Below are 10,278 nucleotides of genomic sequence, written 5' to 3' on the forward strand. Positions count from 1 at the left end.
GTCGGTAAGAATTTAAGAAATTGGTTGTCTTGTTTGCCTTTTGTTGAGTTTGCTTATAACCATGCTAGGCACTCTACTACTAACCTGTCACCTTTTGAGATTGTTTATGGGTTTCAGCCAGAGACTCCTTTGGACTTCACCGAGCTGCCCAGCTCTATGTACCGCAGTCGTGATGGAGCCGCCAAGGCCGAGTTTGTTAAGAATATGCACCTAAAGGTCAAGGAGAGGATAGAAGCCAAGGCGGCTAAGGTCAAGGCCAAGTATGACCAGAAGAGGAAGGAGATACTGTTCGAACCCGGGGACTTGGTGTGGTTACACATGCGGCCCGAGAGGTTTCCAGAAGCCCGGAAGTCCAAGCTCTCTCCTCGTGGAACAGGACCATTCCGCATCCTAAAGAAGATCAACGACAACGCCTATATCCTTGACCTCCCTGCTGAATTTAAAATTTCACATACTTTCAATGTCTCGGATTTGTCTCCTTTCCATGCAGATAGTGATGACTTTGCAGATGATGGTGTTCTGAGGCCAGAACCTCTTCAAGAGGGAGGGAATGATGAGGCCATCCAAGTAGAGGTTCCCATAGTTAGGCACGGTCCGACTACCCGGAGTGGAACCAGGGCCTTGCGAGAAGGTTTCACCAAAGCTGTCCAGCATATCCTTGATCAAGATGGACAGACTGACCAGGACCAGCTGCTAATTGAGAAGATGGTCCAGTTGAAGATTCAAGATCAAGCCGGCCCAAAGGAGGTTCAGGACGCGGCCGACCCGATCCAGTTCAGACTCAACCAAGCCGGACTTCTCATTTCCACATCCGAGCTTGGTCCAGACTCAGTTTCTATTTCATCCACTCCAACTCTTTCCGGTTCTGAGATCTAGCCGACCACCAAGGGGAGTAGCATGTGTTGTACTCTTTTTCCTCACCAGGTTTTGTCCCATTGGGTTTTCTTGGTAAGGTTTTAATGAGGCAACATGCAAGCATGCTATTAGCCTTGGTCTAAGCCTTCTCAAACCGACCACCAGATGTCTGGTTTATTTTAATTTATTTGGTTAAGACTTTGGGCTAATGTTTCAGCCTCATTTTCGGCCAGCTTGTTTAAGGCCTTTTACTTTTGAGTCTCTTAAGGGATAAACCCTATATAACTCTTTCAAGTTGGCGATTTTTGCCTAAGTCTTTGATGAAATAATTTTGCCTTTGCAAACCTAAAACCCTAAGTCTTTTTCTGTGAGAAACAAGAGAGAGCAGCCGAATCTTATCAAGCTTCAAACCACCAAGCTTGTGGCGATTCTTCACCTCCATTCCATCCATCGATTTATCTTGAGAGTGATACACATCCAGCAAGCCAAATCCCATAGCTACCCACCTCCATCCACTGTTCTTGTTGAGAGAGATACACATCCAGCAACAAGGATCCATCCCCCATATTTCTATCCTTCTTTTATTTTGTTATCTTGCATCATATAGTTCTAGATTTTTCCATTCTATATAAAAATCCATAAAAAGTCATATTTGCTTCAGTTCTTCATTAACCAAACTGTTTACTTTTCTGTTCAATATTTTGATTCATAAAAACTCACAAAAAAATAGCATTCTTTTGTTTCAGGAACCAGACCGGCCAACTCCCAACCCATCGCGACCGTCTAGCCGTCCCATAATCGGCCGATCGTCCCGTCCAGTCCGAGTCCTCGAACCTCAGACCGTCCGTCCGTCCTGCCCAGTCCGAGCCCTCGAACCTCAGACCGTCCGTCCGTGCAGTCTGCTTTCCGGCCTGTATCAGCCACAGACGTCATGTGTGTGCTGACGGACACACACGGACACACACAGACACACACGGACAGCCACGGATGTCATGCGTGTACAAATGAACAGCCACAGACGTCCTGTGTGTGCTGATGGACACCCACGGACGTCCTATGTGTACTGAACAGACAGCCCACGTGGGCCAAAATCACCTGAACCGTCCAAGGGAAGGGCCAGCATGTTGAGTCCAAGGACCAGTGTGCCGATATGTGTACTGATGGATAGCCACAGACGTCCTGTGTGTGCTGACAGACACACACAGACGTCCTGTGTGTACTGACGGACACACACGGACGTCCTGTGTGTGCTGATAGACAGCCTCGAATAGGCACGAACGTCCTGTGTATGCTGGCGGACACACACGGACACACACAGACAGCCACAGATGTCCTCTGTGTGCTGACGGACAGCCACGGAAAACCACAGACGTCATGTGTGTGCTGGCGGACACCCACGGACGTCCTGTGTACTGAACAAACAGCCCACGTGGGCCAAAATCACCCAAACAGTCCACACGAAGGGCCAGCGTGCTGAGTCCAAGGACCAACGTCCTGATATGTGTACTGATGGATAGCCATGGACATCCTGTGTGTTCTGACGCACACAGACAAACACACACGGACACCCACGGACGTCCTGTGTGTGTTGGCGGACACCCACAGACGTCCTGTGTGTACTGACCAGACAGCCCACGTGGGCCAAAATCACCCGAACAGTCCATGGGAAGGGTCAACGTGCTGAGTCCAAGGACCAACATGCTGATATGTGTACTGATGGACAGTCACGGACGTTCTGTGTGTGCTGACGGACACACACGGACAGCCCCGGACGTCCTCTGTGAGTTGATGGACACACACGAATGCCCTGTGTGTGCTGACGGACACCCACGGACGTCCTGTGTGTACTGAACAGACAGCCCACGTGGGCCAAAATCACCCGAACAGTCCACGAGAAGGGACAGGGTGCTGAGTCCAAGGACCAATGTGCTGATATGTGTACTGATGGACAGCCACAGACGTCCTGTGTGTGCTGACGGACACACACAGACACACACGGACGTACTGTGTGTGCTGACGGACACCCACGGCGTCCTGTGTGTGCTGACGGACACCCACGGACATCCTTTGTGTACTGAACAGACAGCCCACGTGGGCCAAAATCACCCGAATAGTCCACGGGAAGAGCCAGCGTGCTGAGTCCAAGGACCAGCGTATTGATATGTGTACTGATGGACAGCCACGGACGTCCTCTGTGTGCTGACGTATAGCCACAGACACCCACTGTTGCGGCCAGCAATTCAGCAGCTGAACCAGAGGTCGACCCAAAACCCTACTCAACCAGCCAAGGCGCCAACCAGGACATACGTGCACTAAAAATGCCATATCTTACAAACCAGGAGGGTTTAAATCACGAGGATAATTTTTATGGATTCTACACTCAAGAAGGAGTCCATGCCAATTGGAATCTGCCCAAAATATTCACGGAGCAAGAAGTTATGAATTTTACAATTCAGAGGTTTCTCAGCCCGTCCATCTGCGAGTATGCGACTTTAGAAGAGGATTCAAGCCCAAAGAAGAAGCGGCCTGAACCAAAACCGATCATAGGAGTCAAGAGGAGTTTATTAGCTTTCCTGAAAGCCCAAGATCTCGAGAAATGGTCAAGGAAATTGGAAGATATGATCAATTTCCCAAAACCGGCCAAACCAGCTCTACACTTGCCTTATTTGGAAGATCCGGGTTTCACATCGAACCAACCTCAAGAATAGCAACCAGGAGACCTTCTAAGTCATTCAGAGGCACTCTACAACATCATAGGAAGCACCATGCCACACTGGATCATGCGGATCCCAATCAAACCAAAAGATCAAGCCGGTTTGCATCAATTGGCCAAACCGACATCATTTAAGGAAAGTCTTCAACCAATTCAACTTGGTTCGACCCAGGGCTATCTATGGGAACCAGGAGATACTCTAGACCATTCAGAAGACATCCAAGACGTCCTCAGCTGGACCAGCACCCAGGAGATCAGGCGGATCTCTCTTCCCATCAACCTTCCATATTTGGCAACATCTACACTAAATGCTTTGGAGAAGTTTCTACAGATTTTTGCCCAAGACCAACGGCCATATTCTCTTTTACTGAGGCCAAGGAGTATTTCAGGAAGGCTTGAAGATCATGGCCACGTCCAGAAGCTATCAAGATACAAGTCTTCACAAGTTTCTCTTTTGGAAGGAAGCAAATCAAGCCTAACGGCTATATTCCATGGAGTCATCAAAGCCTTTGCTCCCAAGACTTTAAGTTCAAGTTATTTTGTTTCCTTTTATCATTTTATGACTGTTAGAGTCTGTCCTTGTCGAGCCTATAAAGCTCTAGTCTTTGCTTCATTGTAAAACACCCATTTTTTGAAAGTAATAAGAATTATTCAGTTTTCTAGTTTTCTTAAAACTATTGTTCTAAGTCTTTTGAGTTTGTGTGAAGCAGCTCCAAAGCACCTTGACTTATCAAGGCTCCTTTCCATAGAGTCTTGTGGCGTCCTCAATCCCCCATCCTTCTACTCCAATTCGTTTGCCAAGCTTGAGAGAGACATCAGTCCAGCAAGCAAAGCACCACCTCAATCCACTTCAATCATCTTTTGATCAAGCTGAGAGTGTTACACAACCAGCAGCTTGATTCCATCCTATCTATCTTTATTTATCTTGTTTTATCATATTTGTTTCATAAGTTTGTTATTTGCATTTGTTTTCAGGTTCATAACTTGCATTCCATCATATCGCCCATCCGATCATCTCTTTGGTCGACCCATCCAAGCTTCCATCATCCATCTTGCCCACCCTGAATCCCAGCCTGCAACACCCACGGACGTCCTGTATGTGTTTGCGGACACCCACAGACGTTCTTTGTGTACTGAACAGACAGCCCACGTGGGCCAAAATCACCAAAACAGTCCACGGGAAGGGTCAGGGTGCTGAGTCCAAGGACAAAAATGCTGATATGTGTACTGATGGACAGCCACAGACGTCTTGTGTGTGCTGATGGACACACACGGAGACACATGGACAGCCACGAACGTCCTGTGTGTGCTGACGGACACACACAGACGTCCTGTGTGTGCGGACGGACACCCACGGACATCCTGTGTGTGCTGACGGACACACACGAACAGTCACGGACGTCCTGTGTGTGCTGACGGACAGCCACTGACAGCCACGGATGTCCTGTGTGTGCTGGCGGACACCCACAGACGTCCTTTGTGTACTGAACAGACAGCCCACGTGGGCCAAAATCACCCAAACAGTCCACGGGAAGGGCCAGCGTGCTGAGTCCAAGGACCAACGTGCTGATATGTGTACTGATGGACAGCCACGGACGTCCTGTGTGTGCTAACGGACACACACAGACACACACGGACGTCCTGTGTGTGCTGACGGACACCCACGGACGTCCTGTGTGTGCTGACGGACACCCACGGACGTCCTTTGTGTACTGAACAGACAGCCCACGTGGGCCAAAATCACCCGAACAGTCCACGGGAAGGGCCAGCGTGCTGAGTCCAAGGACCAGCGTATTGATATGTGTACTGATGGACAGCCACAGACGTCCTCTGTGTGCTGACGGATAGCCACAGACACCCACGGACGTCCTGTGTGTGCTGGGGGACACCCACAGACGTCCTTTGTGTACTGAACAGACAGCCCACGTGGGACAAAATCACCAAAACAGTCCACGGGAAGGGCCAGGGTGCTGAGTCCAAGGACAAAAATGCTGATATGTGTACTGATGGACAGCCACAGACGTCATGTGTGTGCTGACGGACACACACGGACACACATGGACAGCCACTGACGTCCTGTGTGTGCTGACGGACACACACGGACGTCCTGTGTGTGCTGACGGACACCCACGGACATCCTGTGTGTGCTGACGGACACACACAGACACACACGGACAGTCACGGACGTCCTGTGTGTGCTGACGGACAGCGACGGACAGCGACAGACGTCCTGTGTGTGCTGGCGGACACCCACAGACGACCTTTGTGTACTGAACAAACAGCCCACGTGGGCCAAAATCACCCAAACAGTCCACGGGAAGGGCCAGCGTGCTGAGTCTAAGGACCAATGTGCTGATATGTGTACTGATGGACAGCCACGGACGTCCAGTGTGTGCTGGCGGACACCCACAGACATCCTGTGTGTACTAACCAGACAGCCCACGTGGGCCAAAATCACCCGAACAGTCCACGGGAAGGGTCAACGTGCTGAGTCCAAGGACCAACATGCTGATATGTGTACTGATGGACAGCCACGGACGTCCTGTGTGTGCTGACGGACACACACAGACACACACGGACGTCCTGTGTGTGCTGACGGACACCCACGGACGTCCTGTGTGTGCTGACGGACACCCACGGACGTCCTTTGTGTACTGAACAGACAGCCCACGTGGGCCAAAATCACCCGAACAGTCCACGGGAAGGGCCAGCGTGCTGATATGTGTACTGATGGACAGCCACGGACATCCTGTGTGTGCTGACGGACACACACGCACACACACGAACGTCCTGTGTGTGCTGACGGACACACATGGACGTCATGTGTGTGCTGACAGACAGCCACCGACAGCCACGAACGTCCTATGTATGCTAGCAGACACCCACAGACACACACAGGCACACACAGACAGCCACAGATGTCCTGTGTGTGCTGACGGACAGCCACTGACAGCCACAAACGTCCTGTGTGTGCTGGCGGACTCCCACGGACGTCCTGTGAGTACTGAACAGACAGCCCACGTGGGCCAAAATGACCCAAACAGTCCACGGGAAGGGCCAGCGTGCTGAGGCCAAGGACCAAACTAAGTTCAAGGGCCAACGTGCTGATATGTGTACTGATGAACAGCCACAGACGTCCTGTGAGTGCTGACGGACACACACGGACACACAAAGGCAGCCACAGACATCCTGTGTGTGCTGGCGGACACCCACAGACGTCCTGTGAGTACTCAACAGACAGCCCACGAGGGCCAAAATCACCCGAACAGTCCACGGGAAGGGTCAGCGTGCTGAGTCCAAGGACCAACATGCTGATATGTGTACTGATGGACAGCCACGGACGTCCTGCGTGTGCTGATGGATACACACAGACACACACAGACAACAACGGACGTCCTGTGTGTGCTGACGGACCCCCACGGACGTCATGTGTGTACTGAACAAACAGCCCACGTGGGCCAAAATAACCCAAACTGTCCACGGGAAGGGCCAGCGTGCTGAGTCCAAGGACCAGCTTGCTGATATGTGTATTGAAGGACAGCCACGGACTTCCTGTGTGTGCTGACGGACACACACAGACAAACACACACGTCCTATGTGTACTGACGGACACACATAGACGTCCTGTGTGTGCTGACGGACAGCCATTGACAGCCACGAACGTCCTGTGTGTGCTGGCGGACACCCACAGACACACACAGACACAGACGGACAGCCACGGACGTCCTGTGTGTCCTGGCGGACACCCACAGACATCTTGTGTGTACTGAACAGACAGCCCACGTGGGCCAAAATCACCCAAACAGTCCACGGGGAGGGCCAGCGTGCGGAGTCCAAGAACCAACATGCTGAAATGTGAACTGATGGACAGACACGGACGTCCTGTGTGTGCTGACGGTCACAGACGGACACACACGGACAGCCACAGACGTCCAGTGTGTGCTGGCGGACACCCACGGACATCCTGTGTGTACTGACCAGACATCCCACGTGGGCCAAAATCACCCGAACAGTCCACGGGAAGGGTCAGTGTGCTGAGTCCAAGGACCAACGTGCTTATATGTGTACTGATGGACAGCCACGGACGTCCTATGTGTGCTGACGGACACACACGGACACACACGGACAGCCCGGGATGTCCTGTGTGTGCTGACGGATACACACAGACGTCCTGTGTGTGCTGACGGACACCCACACACGTCTTGTGTGTGCTGACTGCTGACGGACACCCACGGACGTCCTTTGTGTACTGAACAGACAGCCCACGTGGGCCAAAATCACCCGAACAGTCCACGGGAAGGGCCAGCGTGCTGAGTCCAAGGACCAGCGTATTGATATGTGTACTGATGGACAGCCACAGACGTCCTCTGTGTGCTGACGGATAGCCACAGACACCCACGGACGTCCTGTGTGTGCTGGGGGACACCCACAGACGTCCTTTGTGCACTGAACAGACAGCCCACGTGGGACAAAATCACCAAAACAGTCCACGGGAAGGGCCAGGGTGCTGAGTCCAAGGACAAAAATGCTGATATGTGTACTGATGGACAGCCACAGACGTCATGTGTGTGCTGACGGACACACACGGACACACATGGACAGCCACTGACGTCCTGTGTGTGCTGACGGACACACACGGACGTCCTGTGTGTGCTGACGGACACCCACGGACATCCTGTGTGTGCTGACGGACACACACAGACACACACGGACAGTCACGGACGTCCTGTGTGTGCTGACGGACAGCGACGGACAGCCACAGACGTCCTGTGTGTGCTGGCGGACACCCACAGACGACCTTTGTGTACTGAACAAACAGCCCACGTGGGCCAAAATCACCCAAACAGTCCACGGGAAGGGCCAGCGTGCTGAGTCTAAGGACCAATGTGCTGATATGTGTACTGATGGACAGCCACGGACGTCCAGTGTGTGCTGGCGGACACCCACAGACATCCTGTGTGTACTAACCAGACAGCCCACGTGGGCCAAAATCACCCGAACAGTCCACGGGAAGGGTCAACGTGCTGAGTCCAAGGACCAACATGCTGATATGTGTACTGATGGACAGCCACGGACGTCCTGTGTGTGCTGACGGACACACACAGACACACACGGACGTCCTGTGTGTGCTGACGGACACCCACGGACGTCCTGTGTGTGCTGACGGACACCCACGGACGTCCTTTGTGTACTGAACAGACAGCCCACGTGGGCCAAAATCACCCGAACAGTCCACGGGAAGGGCCAGCGTGCTGATATGTGTACTGATGGACAGCCACGGACATCCTGTGTGTGCTGACGGACACACACGCACACACACGAACGTCCTGTGTGTGCTGACGGACAAACATGGACGTCATGTGTGTGCTGACAGACAGCCACGGACAGCCACGAACGTCCTATGTATGCTAGCAGACACCCACAGACACACACAGGCACACACAGACAGCCACAGATGTCCTGTGTGTGCTGACGGACAGCCACTGACAGCCACAAACGTCCTGTGTGTGCTGGCGGACTCCCACGGACGTCCTGTGAGTACTGAACAGACAGCCCACGTGGGCCAAAATGACCCAAACAGTCCACGGGAAGGGCCAGCGTGCTGAGGCCAAGGACCAAACTAAGTTCAAGGGCCAACGTGCTGATATGTGTACTGATGAACAGCCACAGACGTCCTGTGAGTGCTGACGGACACACACGGACACACAAAGGCAGCCACAGACATCCTGTGTGTGCTGGCGGACACCCACAGACGTCCTGTGAGTACTCAACAGACAGCCCACGAGGGCCAAAATCACCCGAACAGTCCACGGGAAGGGTCAGCGTGCTGAGTCCAAGGACCAACATGCTGATATGTGTACTGATGGACAGCCACGGACGTCCTGCGTGTGCTGATGGACACACACAGACACACACAGACAACAACGGACGTCCTGTGTGTGCTGACGGACCCCCACGGACGTCATGTGTGTACTGAACAAACAGCCCACGTGGGCCAAAATAACCCAAACTGTCCACGGGAAGGGCCAGCGTGCTGAGTCCAAGGACCAGCTTGCTGATATGTGTATTGAAGGACAGCCACGGACTTCCTGTGTGTGCTGACGGACACACACAGACAAACACACACGTCCTATGTGTACTGACGGACACACATAGACGTCCTGTGTGTGCTGACGGACAGCCATTGACAGCCACGAACGTCCTGTGTGTGCTGGCGGACACCCACAGACACACACAGACACAGACGGACAGCCACGGACGTCCTGTGTGTCCTGGCGGACACCCACAGACATCTTGTGTGTACTGAACAGACAGCCCACGTGGGCCAAAATCACCCAAACAGTCCACGGGGAGGGCCAGCGTGCGGAGTCCAAGAACCAACATGCTGAAATGTGAACTGATGGACAGACACGGACGTCCTGTGTGTGCTGACGGTCACAGACGGACACACACGGACAGCCACAGACGTCCAGTGTGTGCTGGCGGACACCCACGGACATCCTGTGTGTACTGACCAGACATCCCACGTGGGCCAAAATCACCCGAACAGTCCACGGGAAGGGTCAGTGTGCTGAGTCCAAGGACCAACGTGCTTATATGTGTACTGATGGACAGCCACGGACGTCCTATGTGTGCTGACGGACACACACGGACACACACGGACAGCCCGGGATGTCCTGTGTGTGCTGACGGATACACACAGACGTCCT

Source organism: Brassica napus, unplaced genomic scaffold (genome assembly GCF_020379485.1).
Source record: "Brassica napus cultivar Da-Ae unplaced genomic scaffold, Da-Ae ScsIHWf_1335;HRSCAF=1905, whole genome shotgun sequence".
NCBI classification, from domain to species: Eukaryota; Viridiplantae; Streptophyta; class Magnoliopsida; order Brassicales; family Brassicaceae; genus Brassica; species Brassica napus.